General features: G+C 47.1%; 1 protein-coding gene across 3 annotated transcripts in view; it reads left to right on the forward strand.

Moving 5' to 3' along the window:
* The first annotated feature begins 3,318 nt into the window (after positions 1-3,318).
* The window catches only part of Tenm4 (teneurin transmembrane protein 4), a 699,747-nt gene continuing 678,127 nt past the window's right edge, over positions 3,319-24,938 (forward strand). For 2 of the 3 annotated variants that reach the window (XM_029479435.1, XM_021166324.2), the window contains exon 1: positions 4,724-5,100. The gene's annotated coding sequence lies outside the window, so the exon portion shown is untranslated. Of the gene's footprint in view, positions 3,535-4,723; positions 5,101-24,938 lie in introns of those variants that run through there. The other variant, XM_029479436.1, reaches the window with a different exon arrangement.

The raw sequence follows: 24,938 nt of genomic DNA on the forward strand, positions 1-24,938 counted from the left end.
CCCTCTAATGTCATTTGTTTTCTGTGGTCTTAGAGAGCCACACAGGAGCAGGAACCAATGCACTTAGCAACAGAGTTGGACTATCATCTGATGACAATGGACCTCATTTCCCCTCTAACACCTCTACTTCCTTCTGAATTCGTTCCATACTGCAAGGAATTCTTCCATCATCCACCAGGATAAGCAAACTGGAGAAAGACTGTTACCTTTAACTTCTAGCCCAGTCCCCTCTGGGTGGCCACCCAAAATGCCCACCTCACCTTACAAACCTACTTGCTACAAACCTCTTCTCTTCTTCATGACAAATGCCTTAGTTTACATGAATCGCTTACTTGTTCCTGTCTTTTGTCTTCTCAAACTACCCCATTCCTTCTTTTCCCCTCCCTCCTGTTTCCAAATCATCTTGTTTCAACTGTACTCAAGATCACATCCCTCTCAAGCTATGAACCATCAATAGTTTCCCCCCATGCTTCCTTCAGACCCCTTTCTCTTCCAACCATGCCTACTGCTCTAACCTTGATCCAGTCGTGGCCTACAGCTTCCCTTGTGCTTGTGCGGGTGCCTGATGCATTTACCTGTCCTGTACTCTTCCAGGATGAGAACACAGCCCCTCCCACTTCACACTCCAGCCTGCCCTGAGAAGCACCTTCTGCTGGAAGCTTCCCCTTGCCCCCTAAGCCAGGGTGGACAGACCAGGCTCACGATGCCATTTCCAGGCATCACACCTTCTACACTGTGTCTCTTTTTAAAGACAAGGATTGGCCCTACTGTTTCTTTCTTTTTTGAACTTTCTAAACATTTCAGAGGCATGTTTATTTAAATGAGGGGGAGGAGCCTCCTCTCTAACCACCCAAACTAGAAATTAACATGGACGTATCATTATATAATTTAAATTTTCTTTAACCTATGCCAATTCTTCTACTAATGCTCTAGTCAGGCTCACATGTCACATTTATTGTCATAACAACTAAGCTGTTTCTTTATTTGAGACTACCCTGGAGCCCTCTGTTAGGACTTTGCTGTTCTTGAATAGTGCACAGCACTTACACGGAATGACCCTCAGTTTGGAGTTGTCTGACACATCTCAATGATTAGATTCAGTTACTTATTTGTTGTAGAGATACCACAGAGATGGCATTATGTCCTTCGCTATGGACCACACCAGGGGGCACATGGTGCCTGTCACTATCCCTATGGTGTGAACTCTGATGTTTTGATGAAGGTGGAGTATGACAGAATTTTCTGGTCTAAAGCTATCATTGTCTCCTTTGAAGTGATCTGCATCCTGTTTGGAAATACTTTGAGAATGTTTGAATATCGAATTTCTCATCAACATCCACTGCTTTCAAATGCAAGTCTGTTTTCTTACCACCTCAAGAATGTGCAGAAGCTGAAGGCTATTTCCAAAGTTTTCACTCTCAAGCACCCCCTTATTACCCCCACCTCGGACCTGTTGTTTTTTAAAGTCTGTAAGTGCCTCTCTCTCTCTCTCTCTCTCTCTCTTTCTCTCTCTCTCTCTCTCTCTCTCTCTCTCTCTCTCTCTCTCTCTCTCTGTGTGTGTGTGTGTTCTTTTTTTTTTTCTCATTATGCTTTTATGAGATATGTCTAGGACACTGAAGTCCAGAAGGCAGGAATGATTGGCTTCATACCTAAGCAGCCAGAGCCCCATTACACACCTGCCAAAGACTAAATGGGCAACAGATACTCATTGAAGGACAGAATGTGACTGCCCTTCATGATGGTAGCCAGCATTTGATGTCTGCAGTGAGGACACATAGTTGATAAATGCCACCCAAAGGCTTGACATTTCAGTTAGTCTCAAAGGCTTTGTCGCTGGTCAGTTTTCACTCATCGTGAGGATTTTAAAAATAGATTGGGCTGATTGTAAGGCAGTCTGCCCACATCGTCCCCATTTTTGCCTTTTTGCATGCAGAAGCGAGGATGTACTGAGACACCTACTACCCTAACTTTGTGATCTGCACAGAGTCTCCAGAGGCACAGAAGCCTCTTGTTGTTGTTGTTGTAATAGCCAAACTTTCCTTCCACGTGGCCTGGGAATCAGTACTGGTCACCTATCCATCCTGAAACACTTTTTATAAAGGTAGTGGAAGATGGGAGAAGGAAGCGACCTCTGAGTACTCTCTATGCACCGCAGTGCTTTCTGTCCATTGTTCACTCTAAGGAGGTGGCTAGAACCTGTTTTATAGGTGAGAAATTGAAGCTAGGGCAAGGGAGTATGAAGCAGGCTTTAAGGAGGGAATTTCTTTAGTTTCTCCAAAAAGCCTCCGAGTTCAAGCGGTGTCGCCATCACAAACAAATGCTCTTCCTTTGGTAATGTGCTAGCAATTACGATCCAGACTCATAAAGGACAGAAATTCCTTGGACTGTATTCACTGTCATCCGTCCTCTCCCCCAGTGATTGCCATCACGACTCCGTAGCTGTTACCATGGTTTTGGGGAAGCTGTCCCAGGAAGGAAGTTCTTTCTTTAAGGCATCTTGCATGCCCAAGGAAGGAACTGTTAATTACTCCTGGCAAAACCAACCCAGGAAAAGTGTTGGAGGTGTGGAAAAGTATTTCAAGGGGTTAGGCAAAGAGCAGGGCCAAGGACTCCAAGAGAGGTGTGATGAGAGAGAAGAGCCCGGCTACACAATATACTAACACCCAACTCGGAGGTGGGGATGAAAACAAAAAACAAGAGGGGAGGAAGTAGAGAAAAGTAAGGGCAGGGAAGGAGAAAGTTTTCGAAAGACTGCGAGGAAAGCGAGAAAGGAGGGTCAAAGAGGAATCCGAGAAAAATACTGAAGCACTTGAGAGAATTCCAGAAAGAAAATGAGATGAGGAAATGGAGAAAGCAGCTCAGAGAAAGGGAGGACGGAGATAAGGGAAGGCATGGCACACAACAGAGATGGGTGAGCGGATAGGAGGCCGAGTGGGCACGGGGGAAGGGGGCGCATCACCTGTGTGGCGCCCCCCGGTGCCGTGGTGAAGCCCTGTTCCAAGCGCCGCTCGGCTGGCCTCGTAGGATTGGCTCCCGCCTCCCATTCATGTAACCTGCGTGTGTGCGCGTGTGTGCGCGAGTGTGTCTCGCTCGCTCGCTCGCCCTGTGTGTAAGAGAGCGAGGGAGGGGGACGAAGGCAGGCAGGCGAGCAGGCAGGGAGGGGAAGAAGAGGAGGGAAGCTATTAAACACACACACTCACACACACCCGCGCGCGCACCCCCGCCCCAACCGCCCCCCCCCCCCCAAGCCTCGGGATTGCAGCTGTTACATGTGGGGCAGCAGTGCTGGCAGGAACGCCGGCCGGGAGCGGCCGGGAGCCGGAGCCCGGCGTGCGCGCGCGGCTGGAGGCTCCCTGGGGCTCCGCTCCCCGCGGGAGCTATTGTTGGTCTCGCCGGAGCTGAGCTCAGAACCCGGACCTGCTCCGTCTTGGGCGCCTCAATCCAACTCGCGGAGCAGCGGAGCCAGCGGCGCGGTGCCTCGCCTCCCCGCCGTCCTCGTCCCCGCTTCCCCGGCGGTGGCAGCCTGCAGCCACGGTAAGGCGGCGTGATCAGCTCTACGGAAAAAGCGCCTTGGGGACCACGGCGGAGGCTCGCCAGTTCTGTCGCCCCTCTCTGCATTCGCAGGTCCGGGCAGCTCAAGCAGCTTGCTGGGGGCTCCGGGAGATGCTAGCCTGCTTCCCTGCTCCGCACTGGGGAGGGAGGGAGGAAGAGAAGGAGAGCGGGGCGTCCAGGTTGCCGACAAGGCAAGGAGCCTCCGCCACCGCAGCCCCGGGAGTCCGCTGCGGACTGGAGCCTGGGAACCAGTGTTGGGGGAGAGCGGAGAGGTGGGAGCCGGCCCCAGACTCTGGACCGCGGGTGGGATGGAGGTTAGCTCGATCCAGGTTCGTGTGCTACGCCGGGATCCCCTTCCCTGCCACGGCCCAGTCTCCCGCAGCCCCTCTGCAGACTCGCCCGCCCCAGACTCCCGGAGGGCGCTGGAGGAGCCCACGAGGCGGCGCCGGGCTCCCGCTCTGCAGCCTGCCCTGCGGGGCGAGAGCCGGCTGCAGCGGCCCCGGTGCGCGCTGCGGTTAGAGCCGGTAACCCGGGGACGCGACCCCCAAGCCGCACGCCCTCTGCCACCCGCTTGGCTCCTGCCCATCCTCGCCGGTCGCGTCGTTTCTCGTTTGGTTTGTCTCAGAACGAGTTGAGGACTGCAGGCGCCGGGTAGACTCTCTGGGGGTGCAGGGCTGTGAGTGTGTGACTACTTGCACCTCCAGCTTCGGGAAATATGCTGTGTATTGAAATGTGATCTCTGGGCTCCTTAGTCATTTTCCTAGTGATTTAAAAATGCAGTCTTTGCATCGGAGAAGCGGAAGAAGGTGGTGTCGCGGAGTATGTGTGTGTGTGTCCACACGTAACCCAGGAATATCCCAATAACTATTGGGGGAGGGGGGTAAAGGGTGGTATGAATGGTCAATGCCTCTTGGCGGGTCCGTAGGTGGGTTTCTCTGGCCACTGCCCTCTTCTTCTATGCCCTACCCGCCCCCCCATCCCCCGCCTAAACCAGGTTGGAAAGTACTGGAAATTCAATTGCGTGGTCTCTAACTTTGGAATTTGGTATCCTTTTCAGCAGGAGACGTTAAGACGATTTCTGCACTTGGGTCTGTGTGGACGAGAGTTTTACTCAGGTTAGGTGTAGAATCCGCCTCAGACCTGCACCAGTCCCCTACCCAGTCGTCACCTCCCCTCCACCCCCCACGCACATACAACACAACCCTGGAGAGAAGGTTTGTACACATGCAGTTAACCGTAAGCCACCAACGCAGCTATAAGGACGCAGAGTCAACCCGGGGTTTGCGGGCATCTGAGCGCACTATTGGCGTTTGATTAGCCCTGGAGATCACCCTACTGCTTTGTAGAGGCGCTGGTGGGGCATGCTCGTGATCCCCAGCGCCGGGGCCAGAGGGTGCCTCTGTGCTGAGCTGTGCGGCCGTGCTCGGAGGATATCTGCTGAACAGTATCGCGGGCAATTATATAAGCTGCCTCAGTGATCTCCCAGATCTGTATTGCAAGCACCCGGCTCTTGAAAGACAACCCTGAAAGTTTTACTGTTTGGGGACTGTAAGTACCTGGGAGACCCACTTGGGGAATGGGGAGGTGGGTATTTTGTGCCGAGGTGCCCACTTCTGAGATGTGGGCTTTGGGTGCTAAAGCTCTGTCCCCAAGGAACCGGTTACCGAAGCAGGGACTGAGTGGGTGGAGATCCAAGATTAACCTGTGAAGAAGAACGGGTCAGGATTTCTTTGAGTCCGTGGAGCCCTGAGATTCAGGAGTTGGAGGTGTTGGGGGGGGGGTGTTGGATGGCCTTCCAGGGAACGTAGTTCTCGGAAAATCGGTGTTCTAGGCAGCCCCAGGACTCTTTTCTTGGCCCCTCCCTGGCTTTAAACCCAGCGTCCTTCACCTGTTTAGTAACCTGCCTCCATTCCCTTTTAGAAATGCCCGGAGACGCCAGGCATCCAGGCCCAGGTTTGGGGTGTTTGTGGTGGGTTAGGAAGTAGAGTACTGGCCTCTACGGGGTGCGGGGGTGGGCAGAAAAAATTATTATACCTAATGCGGATGCTATGAGAATGGGTGCCTGATATGGCTTCTGTTCCCTCGCCTCCCTCCAGGACTGAAAACAGTTTGGTTTCAACTGCGCTCCTTTCCACTCCCCCCCCCCCCCCCCCCCCCCCCCCCCCCCATCTCGCTGCCTCCCTTCGCTGCCGCAGCCTGTCGCACGTTGATGGGCTTTGATAGAGAACCACAGTAGTGGAGTGTTTTTAAATCTTGTTTTTCGCCTGTAGAGGGAAAAGCTATCCCAGCCCTGGCAGAAAGAACCCTGAGGAGCGCTGAAGTCTGGGGCTTGGTGGCCCTGAACTCCCTCCCCCAAGTCAGATGATAGCGTGCATGGGTGGGGAGGGTTTTGTTTTTGCCACATTCCGGCGTCCTGAAACTCCGCATCCCCTCCCCCCTGAAATCCCGGGTCTGTCTGAGTGTGTTCGGCTCTGTAAAATAAATCCTCCCCCGCGCAGACCTGTGGGGCTGTTCGGATTTCCTGCCTCTGCCATGATCCTTAACAATGCGATTGCAAAGCCAGTGCAGGGCTGGGAAAAATCCCCAGGTGCCGACCAGCCGCGTCTTGACCTTGCTGAAGGCGCCTTTGCCTGGGTTGCCGTAGCGGCTCTGGTCCAGCCGCTGGGGCTGGAGAAGGAGTGCACCCCGGAGGCGGCCGGGTTCTCACCCAGGGCACGGCGGGAATCGGTTCTCCGCCGGTTTGCTTGGGGGAGGGGATGGGCTTGGCGGCAACCTGTTTCCCAGCTCTTGGGGCCCAACACTTAGCTTCCCAGCCATGCTGCTGGCTCCACGTGACTAACTCGCCTCTCCATCAACCTCTAGAAGCCTCCCGGATGGGGTTTCCAGGATTGGCTGCGGCCCTCTTTCCGCCAACCTGGGACTGGGAGCCCTCGGCCTTGGGGCTTTTTTTGGTGGCCTGAACTGAGCTCCGCTCTGAAGGGGTGACGGAGTGGGCGGGGCCTAATCACCGAAACCCGAGCTTTGGCGGCCAAGTTCCGACCAGGAGCGCTTCCCAGTTGGGGAGCACTTACCCCCTCCCTTTCAATGCCTGGCCACTTTCTTTAAGACCCTGGGTGCGCTCCTGGAGGCCTGTAGCTATACTTCCCGGCTTCCCTAAATGTTAAAGTTAAGAAGACTGTTTTCACAGGTGGTGGTAGCGGCAGCAAGCGCTTTCTCTCTCTCTCTCTCTCTCTCTCTCTCTCTCTCGTGTGTGTGTGTGTGTGTGTGTGTGTGTGAGTGGAGAGAGAGAGAGAGAGAGAGAGAGAGAGAGAGAGAGAGANTGGTAGCGGCAGCAAGCGCTTTCTCTCTCTCTCTCTCTCTCTCTCTCTCTCTCTCGTGTGTGTGTGTGTGTGTGTGTGTGTGTGTGGGGAGAGAGAGAGAGAGAGAGAGAGAGAGAGAGAGAGAGAGAGAGAGAGAGAGAGAGAGAGAGAGAGAGCAGCGCAGTGGGGTGGGGTGGGGTGGGGGTGGGGGTTCCGATCAGGCCATACTCTAGCCTGAAAGCCGGATTTCTCTCTTTCTAGGAGCTGTGGGACTACTGTAAAGAATCTGTTTTCTTTGGTGGGGTTGACAAGGAAACCCTTTCTCCTAGTGGGACTGGGTCTGTGCTGCTTGTCCGCTCTTGTGACTGTTTAGAGCGGGGGATGCAGCTGTATCTGATTCGGTAGCAGCGAAAAGCTGCTGGAATGGGTCTTAGAATGAGTGGGATTAGAGGCAGGACAGTTTGTGAGATTACTGTTCTGGGGTGGAGAAGGTGTCAGGGATGGTGAGATTCCATTCTCTAGAGATTCCTCATGTTCTTGGGTTGCCAGTCCTGCTTTTAATCAAGTCTTCTCCGGGTGGAAGTAGGCTTTGGGCATTAAGCCATGAAAGTGCCCTGTGGAGGAAAGAGTCAGTCTTTGCTCAGGGTTGGGGGTTCACAATCAGTGCTCAGTTTAAGGAGGAACCCTGAGAGTACAGCAAATGGAATGATCTGGAATGGTAGGCAGTGAGCAGAGGTTTCAACAGAAGGGTAGGTATTGGGTTAGAGGACTCTTTCCATAGAGTTTAATTCCTTTTAGTATAATCCCTTCAGCCTTTTGTGGGAGCTTGTTAATGGGGGTGGGACTTACAGATTTTGGGGATTGAGACTATGAGGTCTTAGACAGGTTTTGTGGGGAGGGTCACTTCTCTTCTGCAAAATATGATACTGCCATCTATTCTGCTGTTCTGTAAGAAAGCACCGGCACCCATTGAACCTCTGGCAAGTGTCACCAGTGAGCGTTCTTACCAGCTTCTTTCAACTTTCTCCAATGATGTACATTTGTTGGGTGAGGTTAGGCATAGAAATAAATCAACAGCGCCTAAAGAACCAGCAACATTGCATCCAAAGTCTATTTAAAACCAGCTTCAAGTGCTTGACACAAAAATATCTTCTCTTTTCTTAGAAAAGTCATTTCCAGTTTTGTTAGAATTTGTGCTTTCATTGGGTCCCTTTTTCCTGACAGAATTCCATCCTTGTGCAGACTGGTGTATTATATAATCTGGTATTTTCAGATCAGAAGTTACAACTCTGGGAAAGGAGGTGATCAGGAATTTAAGCAAAAGATTGCTGGGCAACCCAAATGAGGGACTTGATGTAAGATGCTCATTCACACTCTAACTGGGATGGAGGTTGGGGGAGAAGGAGATTGGGCAAGCCATCATGCAAATGCTCAGCCAAGTCCTCTGCTGCCTGCTGCTCCTATTCTGACAGCTGCTCCACCCAGGCCCAGCCTTCAGATGCTCCCATCCCAGAATATTCTCCCACATCCATCCATCTATCTAAACAGTGACAAACAAAGACACAATGGGGTTTAAATCAACCCCTTGCGGGTTTGATCCGAAAAGCTTCCCTGGGTAAATCAAAGTCAATTTTAGGTCCAAGGGGCCAATTTTTACCTGACTCCTTAAATAGTTTATCACACAAGTTTATTGTAATCGAGAGCCAAATCACTCCATCCACTTTGCTCTGAGAGACAGCTGTAGGAGCCACTTTGAAAGTAACATGCCCTAGATCCCAGGCAGCTAAGCAACACGGATTCCCAAACTTAACAACTTTCCACAGGAAAGTATTTAATAAAACTTGTAAATACAAATGTACATATGTGTATATGCATGTTTGCACAATACATATGTGATGTGTACTGTATGGGATTATGGGTTTATTACTTTGTGGTCCTTTTCTCTGTTTGCTCAGATTACCCAGCTAAAATGTTATCACTGAAGGAATTCAGACAATAGAGACAAAATCAAAATCAAAATAAGTTTAATTGATGTTGGGGTTGCATCTTGAGACTCTATGAGTACAGAAAAAGTGAGATCATATAATATTTTGAATGCTTGTTTATATTTAGTGATAAAGCATATAGATCTACCCTGTACCCTGTTTTAACTCCCCTCCCTCACAGCAACAGTTTCAGGGGCAGTATAGAGCCCAGATGTTTTAATATAGCATGCTTTCATTAAGCCAGTCCATACTTCTTGATTTCTTGTTTATGTTTAGTATTTTATTGTAACATAACTACAACAGTCAACTTTGTACATTTCACAGGATTTTAGCGTTTCCTCAAGACAGATTCCTAGAAAGTAGGGTTGTAGAGTCAAAGGCATGTGCTGTACTGAGGCTCTGTCACACTTGAGAAGCAGAAGGATAAACTGTGTTGTCTACATCTTTTTAACCAGAATCTGTTTACTTTCCAGTCCCCTCTAAGCTTGGGAACTGAAGTGGTGGGGGAGGGGAGGGAGTCACATGCAAACCTCATAAAAAGAATCTGAATAACTTTGCAATGTTTTACTGAACTGATAGGAAAATCCTTTTTTTTTTTTCTCCAAGAATATTTTTCTTCCCTGGTTGTCTTGGAATCACTTTCTCTGAGGCTTCAGCCAGCAGTGGAGTTGAAATATGTAAATATGTTCCTCAGCCTTGTAGGTGGGGTTGGCTTCATGATAAATGACAAACAGTTCCCTGGATAAGTGAGCATGTATTCCAGCACTTGCTGGGAGTGGAGATCCACTCTTTCCTTCTTCTCCTTGACTCAGAGCCCTTCCATTGACCTAGGAGGTCTTAGGAAGGGACAGTGAAGAAGGAGGGTGTGGTCAAAGAAGCATGGAGGCCCCACCTGCTAAATGTCTTTGCACTGAAAATCAGCTCCTTGTTTGTGTTACTATCCCAGGACAACAGTAAATAAATCACTCACTGTACCTTCTTGCTGTTTGAGTTTCTTGTCCCCTCACGATCCACTTCAATCAGAGGGTGCATTTGTCAGGCTTGCTCCTTCCCCCAGTTGTCTTTCTGTGACCCAGAAAAGATTTATTCCCTGTGGTTACAGGACTTGTCACATGACAGAGAATTCTGTGGAACTAGTAGGAGAAGCCTCCCATTTCCAAGGTGTCCTTATCCCCAGCAGGATAAATCAGGAGTTCCCTTAGATCCCGTAAAAAGGTCACCTAAGGGCTATTGAGTGTCAAGTGTCACCTGACATGGAGTGGCTCTGTTGGTCACTGCCTCTGACTTCAGACAAGGTTGAGATGCTGCCTTTGATGCCTATAACACTCTGGATTCACCTAGGGATGTGAGAGAATGTGTCTTGTCTAAACATCAAATCCCAGCTTTCCTTCTGTTTGGAAAACAGAAAAAAGGCCCCAAGTGAAGCAGTCTGTCTGTAGAGCAGTGGCCTCTGCCCACTTCTTTTCCCCGTTTATCCTTTGCTGGCTCTGTGGTGTGGGAGATGGAACATCAGAGGGTATCAAGTGCCATCACTTCACCATTAGCATTCTCTGGAAGTCAGGCTTCAAAAACAAAAACGGAGCTTCTCCTGGGTCAGGAGGCATATATACCTGCAATCCCAGTACTTAGATGCCAAGAGTTCAAGGCCAGCCTGGGCTACCTAGTGAATTCAAGGTTGGCTTGGGCTCCATAGAGAGATCTCTTTTTTTAATTAGGTATTTTCTTCATTTACATTTCCAGTGTTATCCCCCAAGTCCCTCATACCCTCCACCCCTTACTCCCCTACCCACCCACTCCCACTTCTTGGCCCTGGCGTTCCTCTGTACTGAGGCATATAAAGTTTACAAGACCAATGGGCCTCTCTTTCCAATGATGGCCGATTAGGCCATCTTTCCATAGAGAGATCTTATCTCAAAACAACAAACAACAAACAACAGTTTTTCCCCCTCTGAAAAAGTCTATTTTTTTTCTCTATTTTTTTTTCTTGCTGTGAAATAACTGGTGGTTTCTGAAATTTTGGTCTTCAAACCCTTTGGAAGACAAACAAAAGGGTTGGAGCTTTGTATATACCCCGTTCATTCCTCAGTTTTCCTGTCTCTGAACTTACCTTTGGAGAGGAGAGTAGGCTTGAGATACTAGAACCAGCGTTGCTTGGAGTTGAGTATGTATCTATACCTAAAGGACAATTGTGTTTATAAGCATATTCTGGTTGAGTGCGCTGGAGGAATCAAGAACCTGAATTTCTCACCAGTTTGCTGCTGGATTTTAGGCTTTGAGTCTACAGTCCTTACGGAGGGGTTCATTTCCAAGCACCTTCTCTTCTGATGTTCTTTTAGAACATGACAATAATGATCCCTGGACACAGAGAAATCCTAGCTGTCCTAGATTTGGGGGCTTGCATTATAGAGTGTCTTTCCTTTTGGATCTTGAGTAGCATCATTTCCACAGACATAGCTAGAAGGGTAGGGTGAATCATTCTACGCTGTGAAGGAGTGAGAGACAGGGACAAGAACCAAGGGAAGACCTTTCAAGTGCCATTGGTGTCTGTCCTGGGTGAGGGAGCTTGGGAGGGAGGAGCTGTTTGCCCAGCTTCACATGCCTGGGACTAACATTTGATAGTAGCTCTCTCTAGCTCTTAACCCCTCTATTCCATAGAATGGCAGGCTTAAGTCTTTATAGAATAACACGTAATCAAAATCCAATACTTAACAAAGTGTTTGCTTTTAGAAGAGTTTCTCCTTTTGTATTTTTTTTTCTTCTGGGCCAACTTTGGGAGTAGATCAAGACATTTACAAATTTGCATCATTATCATGTAAGCAATTAAAGTGCTTAAGAGCTTAAAAGCAATTTGTTCAAGTTGGTTAAATATCCACCCTCCCCAATCTTGTTTGTATTATTAATTTACTCATCAAACTTGTGATATCAGCTTCACAGTGAAGCCCATTTCAGTATCTGCTTATTGGCAGCAAGGTCCCAAAGAAAGGGGTTTGTTTTGAGAAGGTCCACAGTGAAAGGACCCAGTTCAGGATGAGTCAGGGAAACCAGCATTTAACTAAATAAACTCAGCCCTTCGTTGGCCTTTGGATGAGAACGGGTTGTTTAAACGTTTTATTAAGGTGCAATTATTCTGAGAACCAGTTAGTAATGCAGCTCTTTGCAAACATTAATTAGCTGATCCCTACATCACCCCACATGACTGATAAGTAGCATTAGCCCTCCATTTGAGAGAAAAAATGGACACAAAGAGTTGAGGGGGTAAAAGGCCAACTCTTGCCCTGATGGAAATATGGTAGTGGCAGGTGGAGTTGGGAGACTGAGTTCTTCTCTCACTAATATGTATTGCAGTGCAATCGATAGCACACTGTAACTCAGTAGTCGCTAGTGACATCTGAAGTTAAATTTAACTAGAATGCAATATAACTAAGACATTCATTTCCTCAATCACTGAAGGCATTTCTCAAAGGTTCAAAAGCCACATGTGGAGAGTGGCTACCAGAGTAGACGCTTGCAGTCATAGAATGCTTCCATTGTTGTGGAAAAGACTCAGAGGAAGTACCAGGTTGGATGACAGGGATAATCAAAGAATAACATGAAAGCCCTTGCCATCATAGAACTCAAATATAAAACTTCTCCAAACTGGCTGACACACGAGAAACACTGAGCAGCCCAATCCGTGGCCTGTATACATTGTAAGATTAGCATCCTTTGCCTCTTTGAAGACTTGTGCTACCATTTATCACTTTTCTTATTAGCCAAGATTATTTTTAAGACAATGCTGGATCCTGGAGAGGATGATGGGAGACAGGTACTCTCCTTCCCTGCTGGTGAAAATGCAAATTAATATACCCTTTTAGGAAAGCAATTTGGCAGTAACTGTCGGTAGTCTTAGAAACACTTACTCCCTTTAGTCCAGTATTCCAATTCTAGGAATCTAGCCAAAGAAAATATTCAGAGACAGGCAGAGAAGTTTTAAGAATAAAAATGTTCACTGCAGTGGTATTTATTAGCTTGGGGGTGGGGGTAGGAATAGACTGGACAGAGTGTCCTGGAGCCAGACAGTGGAATAGTATACAAAGATGAAATATTGTTTTATTTTTTTATTCTGTTTTATTTTCCATTCTCCTGCCCTTCCTTCCTCTCTTCCTTTTTGTTTGTTTTGTTTTGTTTTTCAAGACAGGGTTTCTCTGTATAGCCCTGGCTGTCCTGGAACTCACTCTGTAGACCAGGCTGGCCTCGAACTAACAGGGATCCTCCTACCTCTGCCTCCTGAGTGCTGGGATTAAAGGTGTGTGCCACCACTGCCCGGTGGCTTTTGGGGCTTTAGAAAACAGGATTTCTCAGCCCCGGCTGTCCTGGAACTCACTCTGTAGACCAGGCTGGCCTTGAACTCAGAAATTTGCCTGCCTCTGCCTCCCAAGTGCTGGGATTAAAGGCATGCACCATGTCCAGCTTCCATTTATTTTTATTTATTTATTTTGAATCAGGGTTGCTATATAGCTTCAGGGATCCTCCTGCTTCTAGCAACCCAGCACTGGGAGAGCAGGCAAATCTACACTAGCTTTGTCCATGACTGCTGAGGTCCCTAGGCTGGCCTAGCTCTTGCTCTGTAGTTCAGGCTAGTATTAATCTTGCCTTCCTTCCTAGCCTCAGTGCTAGGATTACAGACACACACACACACACACACACACAGAGAGAGAGAGAGAGAGAGAGAGAGAGAGAGAGAGAGAGAGAGAAGGAGGAAAGAAAGAGAGAGAGAGAGAGAGAAAGAAAGAAAGAAAGAAAGAAAGAAAGAAAGAAAGAAAGAAAGAAAGAAGGAAGAAAGAAAGGAAGAGAGAAAGAGAGAAAGAAAGAGAGAGAAAGAAAGAAAGAAAGAGAAAGAAAGAAAGAGAAGAAGGGAAGGAGGAAGATAGAGAAAGGCAAAGAGAAAGACTATGGTGACTTGGATGAGTAAAATAGGGAATTGAGAAGAATATCAACTTTGGAGACTGTGTTCAGAGGAAGAACTGCTTCAGACCCTTAGCCACCACCACCTTTCTGGCACAGAAACCTTGGATCAGCCTTCTGTACCTCTCTGTCCTCGTATATAAATAAATAATAGAAAGTGCAGTCAATCAAGCTCACATATCATGGCAGGGAGGAGCCAGTGCTCACCTTACAAAGATCTAGCCCAAGCATGTGAAGATGCAGAGGACAACCTCAGGACCCGGTGTGTGCACTGTCTAGGATATAGACATGCATGATGCTCCCTGGAGATGTGTAGGACCTTTACTCTCCAGAGGAAAGTAGAAGATGGCTTGTGGTTCTGTGATTCTGACTGGACAGGCTTGTGATTGGCAGTGCTGAACCTGGTACAGATGTGGCTGATTGTGGTCCCCATCTGTCTCTGGGGCAGGCTAGGAAGCGGGTCTTCTGCCTGCCCCATTGTGTTTATGAGCTTCCCAGCAGTGTATAGCACTGAAATGCTGTGTAAGCTCCTTGCTGGCTCCCACCCTTGCTGCGCCTCTCTCTCAAGGAATAAATAAAGCTGGAGTGAGTGCCTTGTTTACAGGGTTGACTGATTAAAACCCAAGGCGCCCCTCCCTAAAGAGTAGTAGTCTTTAGCTGCTAAGTGACAGTGGCTGTGAGGCTCAGTGTGGAGCCACCTTCCAGGAAGTACCTAGGACTGTAGAACAGTGCTCTTACTGCAGCCTTGAACAATCTCCCAAGCTCTCTCCCCTGGTATCTGAAAGCAGCACTGAGTTTGGCACCACCTACTCTGCCCAGCTTCAGTGCCTTCTCTCTGTGGGACCTTGATAAGCTACTTAATGTCTGCATGCCTTAGTTTCCCAGTTCATCAAATGGGAATAATATTGAGAAGTTGGCAGGGTTCTTAGCATGGTTATTGGGAAAGATCGTTTATGACAAGCATAGGAGTCCTTGGTACTGCTGAGTTAACATGAGAATTCCCAGAACCTGAAAAGTGATTTATTGACTTTTAGCTCTGTAGTGGATGGACTTGCCTGGCATTGCAAGGCTCTGAGTTCAATCCTCAGCACCACAGTAAGCAAACAAAACAAAAACAAAAACAAAAACAAAAAAAGAAGAAAGAACAGGAGTTTATTGAGGTATAGCTAAGTTCTGGCTTCCCTTTCCTTTCATTGATGATGGTTCCCTTCTGTGCTGTGGTTTTGTCAAGTGGCTTGGAGGGCCTGGCAAGACTCGGGAATTGCCAACACATGTCACTTGGTAGCTGTATGCATTCAAGCACAGTCCTTAGAAATCTCTGTTCACCCTCTTTTCAGTAATAAAATGGAAAATCAAAGTCTCTGCCTCCAAAAGGTTTGTGTGGCACTTGTATAGTATCTTTTGGTCAGCATCCTTTGTGCCAGTGGTGGCCTTTGGCACTGGCATATTTCTTCTTATTCCCCCATCTGCTCAGCTTCGGGTTTTGTGACCTGCTTCTGAAGCCCGTTAGAGCACATCAGTGGTGGGAACATGTGGGGCTGGGGAGGCTCTGAGACTTAAGAGGGTTTGAAGATGCTGATTTTGCAAGGTTATACAAGCCTAGCTCCAGGAGGACCTTGGATGATGATGGTACCTGTAGAAGGTGAAAGTCAGGGATATGTGGAGTAAGGTGAGCAGTTCACCCTGGTTCAGTATCAACTGTCCTTTTGCTCCTTACACCCACAAAATCATAAAGACTCTCCCTCTGCCTCTCTGAGTACCTACTCAGTGCTAGCTTTAGTTTCTAGTATCACTAGAGGTCTCAACAGGCATTGCTAACACCATCCCTGCAGTAGACTCACCTGAAATGTTCTTACCAAAGACCAGTTTCTTCTTTCCCCATAAATGTTCTCTGTCTCTCTCTCTGTCCTTGTCCCTGTCTCTGTCTCTGTTTATCTGTCTGTCTGTCTGTCTGTGTCTGTCTGTCTGTCTGTCTGTCTGTCTCTCTCTCTCTCTCTCTCTCTCTCACTCTTTCTGTATGTGTGTGTGTAAGAGAGAGAGATGGGGAGCCAGCAAAGCTATACAGCTAAGGCTGAGCAATGACACACAAGAGTAGAGCTTCATTAAATGTTCATTTCATCCCCTTTCCAAAGAAGCAGAAAGGATCCCATATTGGGTAATTTATGTATGAGGTGAGTGACCTAATTCACTAAATCCATGGGACTAGAATATGATAATCAAGGCTTTTTGCTCCGCCCTCCGCCCTGCCACTGGCAAACTGGGGCATCTCAGTGGGAGAGTCAGCATTCTCCCTCCTCCTGTTCTGTTCCCTCCAACAGCTGCTTTCTGCCTGGTGGAAAAGGCCTTGCTTTGCCTGCAGCTGTCAGGATAAGCCTTTGGGCTACTTCTGCTCTTTTTTGTTCTCTCCTGGGCTGTGCCCATTAACCATTCCTGAATAATCCCCTCAAATGTGCAAGGTCACTTCTGGATTCCCCAGGTAGAAGAGAGGATGTCTCATTTCTTTCAGCATGTCAAATGCACATCTCATGGTAGTAACCTTCCAAAGTTGTGCTGAAGACTTGTCATTGTGGAAGAGTCTGAAGACTCTGAAGTTTGAAGGGTTTGGGGATTTTCTTGTTGACAGTACAATTTGTTAAGAAGTCCTTGGCAGGCAAGATGATTTGCCTCAGTAAAAGTGCTTGCTACAAAAGCCTGATAACCTGATTATGAGTTTTGGAGTATATGTAGAAGGAGGTAACATGTTCTACAAGTTGTCCCCTGACCTCCACACATGTGCCATGGCATATATGTCTCTATCCAGTCATGTGCACACAGACAAGTAAATGCTAATACTGTTACTACTAATGATAAAAGTGAAGACATTCTTCACTCCTTTGGATTAATTTTTCTGGAGATCATCTCAAATCTACATCAAACTGGGAAACTGAGTTGTACTACAGAGAGGCCCTTGAATGTCAGATGCAAGAATGCTTTTCTGTAATCTCAGCAACTTGATGTTCTGAGGCAGGAAGATCACACATTTAAGGTCAGCCTGGACAACATAGGAAGGTCTGTCCCAAAGAACAAACAAAACAAAATAACAAACAACACTTGTTTGTTACTTCTTGAGACTTGTTAGGATACAGGTCCTCAGGATGGTAGAGATGACTCAGTGCGTAAAGTGCATGTCACACAAGCAGGACAGAGTGTGGATCCCTAGCACATACATGAAAGCTGGCCACATTGTTTTGCTCCTATAACACGAGAACTGGAAGAGGCAGAGATAGGAGAATCCCAAAGGCTCCCTAACCAGCCTTAACCAAAATGGTGAGCCTCAGGGTCAATGCTAGACTCTGTCTCAAAAATAAGATGTCAGGAGATAGTTAAAGACATCCATTGTCAATCAACCTCTGGGCTTTAAATATATATGTAGAGACACATGTCCTCATATGTCTGTGCACACTAGAATACACTACACACAAACCCCTCGGCATACACACAAACACAGATTCTTGTCCAGTGCATTGGAGAGTTGACTTGAGAGTCTGTGTTTTTGACAAGTTCCCCAGAGATACAAATCCTGATGATGGACATCCCCTTCCTTGCCGAGCAGGGATCTCAAACTTGATCTTTTTCTTCCTCATCTCCCCATGACTGTAAGTACCAGATGTGTATGCATCTGGACACCAGGATTGCTGTGGTGTCTGTCGTGACAGCTGCCATGTGCCAAGCAACATAATAAACAGTGGCCATCATCACCATACCAGGGACAAACTGCACTTACAGCTGCTCTTCAGGCTCCCTTAACATCCTTAAATGCATTCAACTTTGTGACATATTGTGGAGGAGGGAGCAATTTTATTATTAAGGTATTACTTTAAAAATTTTACATATTTTTTCATGTTTGGGAACAGGAAATATAGTTGAATGATAGAGTGTTTGCCTAGCATGCATGAGACCATGGGTTTGATATTCTGCACTACTGAAATTTTAAGAAATCATATTCTTATTCATGTGTTTCTCCTTATGACAGCAGTAACCAGAACATTAAGGAAGCCTAAGGTAATCGCTAAGGGAATGAAAACAACACACAACCCTGTAGCTAAGCAAACACACTTGGTCTTTTCTGATATTGCTCTTCTTTACAACTGCTTGAAAAATGTTTTTAGATTTATTTATTTTTACTTTAGGTACTTGAGCACTTTGCTTGCACGTATCTATGTGCGCCACATGCATGGGGATCAGCTGAGGGCTTCAGACCCCTTGGAACTGGAGTTACAGTTGGCTGTGGCTCATCTCTGTGGCTCCTTGCCTGAAATTCTAATCTTCATCTACTCCTATTCTCCCCTGCCACACAGAACAACTTATATACATTATATACATTACTTTCTGACTTTACTATTAGATAATTTTCCATGCTGTTACATTTTTCTCTCCAGCATGCCACTTAGATTTGTAATTTTCCATCATAAGGATGTGCCATTATTTATCTAATTTCCTACTGCTGTTTCCAGTTCTCCACCACAGTAACTAATGCTGAGGTGCACATAACTGGGGGCTTTCCGTTTATTTCTTTTGCCCATTTTCTTTACTTGAAATTTCTAGGTCAAGGATGGTGTGGCACTTGAGAGCATTTGATGTATGCTGCTCATGGGACCACAGAAGCAAGAAGCCAACTTAGGTTCCCCTAGACTGAAAGGAGCTTGATTGAAGGTGTTGTCATCATCTCTGTGTTAGGTTGGGAGTTGCACCATGGGTACCAGGGAATCTCGGGACATCTTAGAGCAGACAGTGTCATTGCACTCTGCCTCTGGACGTGTGTTCCAAACTGTGTCGTGCTAGGTACAGATACATTTTCATTCCTGAATTCCTGTGTAAGTGAGCAAGCAAAGTAGAGAAGAAAGTTGCTTGTGGGGTCTCCCAAACTCTAGCTTCAAGTGTCTAACCACCTCTTTGATGTTTCTCTTGAACGTCTTATGGCTAACTTGAACTTTATGCATCTCAAACTTGAATTTTATGTGCCTTTTTATCAAATCGTTTTCTGTCAGTAGTCTTTGGCCTATCTTGGCCAATGGGAACTACATTCTCTGCTTCATAGGACCCAAACATTGGAGTTGCCTTTAGTGCATGGTTTTTGTTGTTGTTTGTTTGTTTGTTTGTTTGTTTCCATGTCTGCATACAGAGCCATCGGGATATCTTAAGATGGTTCACCTTCAAAATAGACCCAGAAACTGACATATTTCATCATTATATTTACCATCTGGGTCCATGTTCATCTTCTCTCATCCAGATAGTGGTTTCTTCTTGTCATGGGTTCCCTGTCAGTCCTTGATCCCTTGCAGTTTCCAGTCATCGTAGCAGCTAAAATGACCCTCTTGTTATATCTACATTAGATCCTGTATTAAAATGTAACTCTGATCTGCCCCTTCCCTGCTCAGAGCTCAGCAAGGGACCCATACTTGCCTCGGGGCAATGGTCAATATAGCTCTAAAGCCTCCAAAGCCCTCTCACCAGGCTTCCCACCCTTCTCCTGTTCAGATCACTCTCTTCCTCACTGTGTAGCACATCAGGCCCGTTCTTGTTTGTTTGTTTGTTTGTTGTTTGTTTTGTTTTTGTTTTTGTTTTCGAGACAGGGTTTCTCTGTATAGCCCTGGCTGTCCTGGAACTCACTTTGTAGACCAGGCTGGCCTCAAACTCGGAAATCCGTCTGCCTCTGCCTCCCGAGTGCTGGGATTAAAGGCATGTGCCACCACACCAGGCTCATCAGGCCCATTCTTGCTTCAAGGCTGTCCCTCTGCCTGGGTTGCTTTCCCCTTTATATCCCCATGGGTAACTGCCCACTTCCCCGTCTCTGCTCTAATATCATCTTCTTGCCAAGCCTTAGTCTGACAATCCTGTTGCAATAAGAACCCTGCATCCATGCCTGCTCTACTGTTCCATGACTCCCTAACCCTTCTGTATGTTTTCTTCTTTCCACCATGTTAAATGTTATGCTCTAGTATTCTTAACAAGATCACCCTAGCTGCTATAAGAATAATCTGAAAGAAGGGGGTGGGTCAAGGGCAGAGCATGCTATGTAATTTACTTATTTCCTACCCTTATTGGCTGAAAATAAATAAAGACTACCCATATAGGCACAGGCAGAGACTGTTTATTCAGAGTTTGTTATAACAACAGAGTCAGCCACCATCACTTGCCTTTGTCAGGGCCTCAAAGGCAGGCAGGAGAGTAGGCAGCCTCACAGTGAGAGTAGGGATGGCTTCCGGCTTCTCTGGAGGCTGCTGCAAAGGGAAGTGTGCTAACTAGAAGCCAGCATCCTTCAAGTAGAAAGCAGACTTTACTTTGTTTAATTTCAAGCACGGGTAATAGGGAGGGAAGCTGAAGGGTCAGGGTTGTTGGTCAATGGTTTTTGTATCTGATCTGGCTGTTCCTCGTTCTGTTCAGCTCATTCTCTTGTGGATACTATTAAATCTCCATATATATATATATATATATATATATATATATATATATATATATATATATATAGTGTGGGTAGGTGTGTGTGTTCCTCCACACAGAAGACAGTGTTTGTGAGCCAGGTCTCTCTATATACCATGTAGGTCTCAATGATCAAACTCAGGTCATGAGACTTAGCAGCCAGTGCCTTTTCCTGCTGAGCCACCTCAATGGCCATCAATTTAATAGAAGGTCCTGTAGGGTCAGCAGGGACAGCGCAATGTCTATAGCAGCAACCTTGCTTCCCACAGTGAAGTCTTCTTGTTCCTTATTCCCAAAGGTAGTTCAGAGAGGTCGGACATCTTGCCCCCAAAGTCCTGACCCATAGTGAGCCAGAGAACTAGGTCCATAAATAAATCTACTTGGCCCTAAAGCAAAATGCCCCTCACCCACCCCCCCACCCCCGTGGAGGTTTCTACTTAGTTCATGGAAAATGGAGGGGGCAGGGAACTTGCCCAATGGCAGAAGCAAGATTCCTCCCATCTCCAGAGGTCACTAAACTTTCAGGCAAAGCTTTGAGTAGGCTCCTACCTTCATTGCTGAAGCAAACCTTATTTTCAAAATTAATTTGTGCTCTTGGAAGGCCCCTTTAAAACACTTTTTTAAGATTCCAAATACGTGTGTGTGTGTGTGTGTGTGTGTGTGTGTGTGTGTAGTATGGGAAAGTTCATAACGGACTTGAGTTTGGGTGATAGCCCCATAGCATCAAAATAGGCATGTGTGTACATGTGTGCATACACATGTGCATATTCAGGCCTGCCTCTAATTTCCAGAACATCCTTGGAATTCTTCAAATTTAAAGCATTGCCATGGTAACTCTCACGGTTGTCATTCCTTGATCTATTGTTCTCACCCCATCTCAGTTTTCCATCTCTCTAATCATTGCAAAATGAAGTTCATTTGTGCAGAAATGGACTCCAGAGACAAGCCAGCAGGTGTCACAAGGTTCATATCAGAGGCAGGGACTGAAAGCCAGGTCCTCTGCTGCAGACTCTGCTAATGAAGATAGTTAGGCCTTGTGTGTGCTGAGCCATAGCACTGCACCCAGTGTGGCAGCTCTGCCAGCAGCACTTATTATGCTCCATTGTCTGCTGAATGGTGCCAAGTTTGATTACAGGCCTGCCTGGCTTTCTCTTCATTACTTCCACTACTCCAGATCTCAGCAGCACATAGTCAGGACTTTAGGGCTAACTTCTCATGGGATTATCCTCAGTTTTTCCTCTGGAGCTTCAGATGCCAAGGGAAGCTAGGCTGGATGGAGATCTGCCTTCAGTTCAGTTGCTAAGGGCTTGTTCACTAAGTATCAAACCACAGTGGCAGGAATGAGCTTCCCATCCCTGGAGGAGAGCAAGGAGGGGCAGACTCCTGATGGCAAACTTCTTGTAGAGGTTAGAAAATTATGTTCAATGTTCTTTTCCAAGATCCAGGGAGAGAGGAGGGTGGGCTCCTTTTGGTGGGGTCCCTCAGCAGGGAACCTGGGCACCATCCTAGAATATGACTACTTAAGCAATAAGAGCTTGCTGAGTAAGCTCTGCCTTGGACTATATGTGCTGTGAAGCAAAAGGAATAGGCGTGTCTGCTCAGAATTTGGGGTTCTTAGGATCCAAGGAAGTATTTCAAAATACCCAAGTTTGAGTCAGGCTGACCTCTGTTTAAGTGCTGGCTCAGCCCTCTCTGCCTGACGTTTTCTTAACTTCGGCACCCTTGGCTGGGTAATTCTTGCTTGCACTAGTCTGTCTTAATGCATCGTAAGATAATTGATGGTGTCTCTGGATCACTAGATTCTGGTGCCTTCTCCATCACTTGTGACAGGCAACATTTTCCTAAGACATTGTTAAATGTCATCTAGGAGGAGAATACAAGATTCTCCTAGGTTGAGAACCACTGTGCTGTCTTGCATGATCTTGGCCAGTTACTAGAACTTTTCTATTTGGTGTTTTCCTCTTCGCTATGTGGTAAGGAGACCAGCTCAAAGACTAAATGAGAGAATGCCAATTGAGCTTCTAGCATAGAGCCTGGCTCAGGGCAGATGCACTTGGGAAAGAGCTCTCATTCCCACGGTGCCTGGCAGAGGCAGGGGAGGCTTCCAGAAGAAAGAAGTGTTTGTGGTCAGACTGGAAGGATGAGATAGTATGCCTTCCATAAGGACGTAAACTGCTGTGGTCAGGGTTATGCTCTCTCTCTCTCTCTCTCTCTCTCTCTCTCTCTCTCTTTGTCTTTCTCTCCCTCCCTCCCTCTCCTCACGCCCACCCCCGCAAGCACACTCTTCTCACTTGTTCAGCACCGTTTCTTCCCTCCTCTGAAATAGGCCCGGTAGTCTCCTGGCTTCCAGAAGAGGTACATTTGATTCTGGCCCCCATTTAATGCCCCCAGGACCTTCTGCTCCAGATGCTCATGGCCTTGCCCCGTGTGCCTATGCAGGCCCAGAGATGAGGTTGTTTCTTCCATCTTGTTAAGCATAAATTGGGGATTTCTTTCGGAGCCACTCCTCTGCTAGAGAAAATACCCCAAGTAAGCTTTCAGATTGGGTCTGGATGAAACAGACAGAGGCTGAGATGGTGGCTGAATATTTCATGGAGAGCCTTTCAGACCATACACTCGCCTCTCGTAGAGTGTGGGGAAGAGAATGTGGAGTAGGATTCTGTCTCGGCTCAGGCGCCACCTATGAGATGGAACTTTGTGGGGTAAGTCTTTTCATTTCCCAAACCTCAGTTTCCCTCCTATAAAAACAAGGAGTCTTATATCGGCTGTGGGGGTGGTTGGAAGGTTCTAGTGGGTGATACAGAGGACCTGGTGGAGTCCTGAGGACTTAGTCTAACTGGTTGGAACTGCCTTCTCACTTCTAGAATTTGTGGTTTGAGGGACAGCACTATCCTTGTGAATGACATAGACCAATGACATGAGACTCCTTGAGGGACTGGGTTTAGAGTGGCCTTCCCAGTCTTCTCCTTTGAATTTGCACTTTGGGGTTAGGGCTGGAATTTTTGGAGGGTTTACCAGAAGACCAGATGTAGAGAAAGCTTTTCCCGTGTTTCCAGCAGCCCAGCTGAGCAGACTTTGGATTTAAAAATAAGCCAGCCTATCAGGAGGCAGTTTTAAAATATAGCTGTGACAAGCAAATGCCTGCCCTGTGATTGCACAAAAATTAGTCATTAGAAAGGTCAAATGAAGCCTAGGCAGATCCCAAGTCCCAGCCCCCACCCCAGGCCAAGCTCCAGCCCAGCCCAGCCCCTCACTCCTCCTGTTTCTACCAAGGAGCTGAGGCTGTTGTAATAAAAACACGAAGAGTATGGTGTTTTGTAACTATTTTTATACCGACATCAGACTTGATGTTAGTGCTTCTGAATTATTTAACATTTTTCTTTCTCAGCTGGCCTCTGCAGCGAATTTCTCTTCCAGGGCGGAGGGCGTTGTTTTATAGGAAACCAAGGAAGCAGACAGACATTGACTGCAGACCCTCTGCTTTCCCACTGGGAGAAAGACAGGATCAGGTATCCTGTCATGGACCAGTGGCCTCCTATTAAAGGGAGGTGGCAGCTATCTTGTCTCCATTTTCCAGAGAGGTTGTGTAGCTTGTGTGAGCGAGCCCAGCAAGAAGGGTGGGGGTTGAGGTCTTGCAGATTCATGGGTGTTTCTGACTGCAGAGCCTGTGCTGTTTTTGTTGGAAGAGCCTGCGTACACCCTGCTTTACGCTATCATAAGTACATGTAGGCTTCCATCACCTGTTGGCTTACAGGGTGCCAGCTCAAATCACCCCCTGAGAGTGTGAAGGTGAACAGAGGTGAGATCAGCCTCAGAAGGCTGACAAGGAGGAAGAGGAGTGGCCTCGTGATTCTTGTGTATTGTTGTCATCGTCTCCAGGAGATTGCTGGTAGCTGTAGTGGGAGGCTGGCTAGGTACATTCTGCAGTTCTCTAGGGCATTTTAACTTGAGTCTGTCAGCTCTGTGGGCGTGTACAGAGCAGGTAGAGCCCCTCCCTCACCGTCCAGCCTCTGCATCTTGGGCCTCTTTGAAGAGGGTGGTGATTGGCAGCTTCAAACTACCCCTAACAACAAGAAGCGAGGAGCTGGGCTCTTATCTGCTGCTTCTCATAATTAAAGTTCATCATAGACTTTTAGTGGCGATTTGAAATAGACATCTGGACTGAAAAGAGTCCTGCTGCAGATTGGGATGGTCTCACTGCTGCTGCTGCCCCAGCGTTATCTATTTCTTTATTTCAGAGTCAGAGATTAGACATTTTTCTTATTCTGTATTGCTCCAGCTCCTATTTAATTATCAGTGACCCAGAGATGACTCTATTTAAAGCATGTTAAAGTCCTCATTCTACCGTGTGTGAAACCTCAGCTAGAATTGTGATATGAAGTCTCTGGGGGAGAGGGGCCTCTGGAAATTAGCTAGGGACAACTTACTTCAAAAGTGTCCATCATTATGGTTTCAATAACATTCTCCAGGATAAAATAGCTGTTGGTAATGTTAATAACAGCTGTATTTTGATAGGGCTGCACTTTATGACTCTATCAAGCGATATCACATTCTGTTAAATAAAGTAATATTTGACACAGGCAGATTCCATGTTATTAAATTTTAGATAGCTATATGAAATACTTGGTTCTCCTTCTTGCTGGATCTCTCTCTCTCTCTCTCTCTCTCTCTCTCTCTCTCTCTCTCTCTCTCTCTCTCT

The sequence above is a fragment of the Mus caroli genome, chromosome 7, assembly GCF_900094665.2.
Source record: "Mus caroli chromosome 7, CAROLI_EIJ_v1.1, whole genome shotgun sequence".
Classification (NCBI taxonomy): Eukaryota; Metazoa; Chordata; class Mammalia; order Rodentia; family Muridae; genus Mus; species Mus caroli.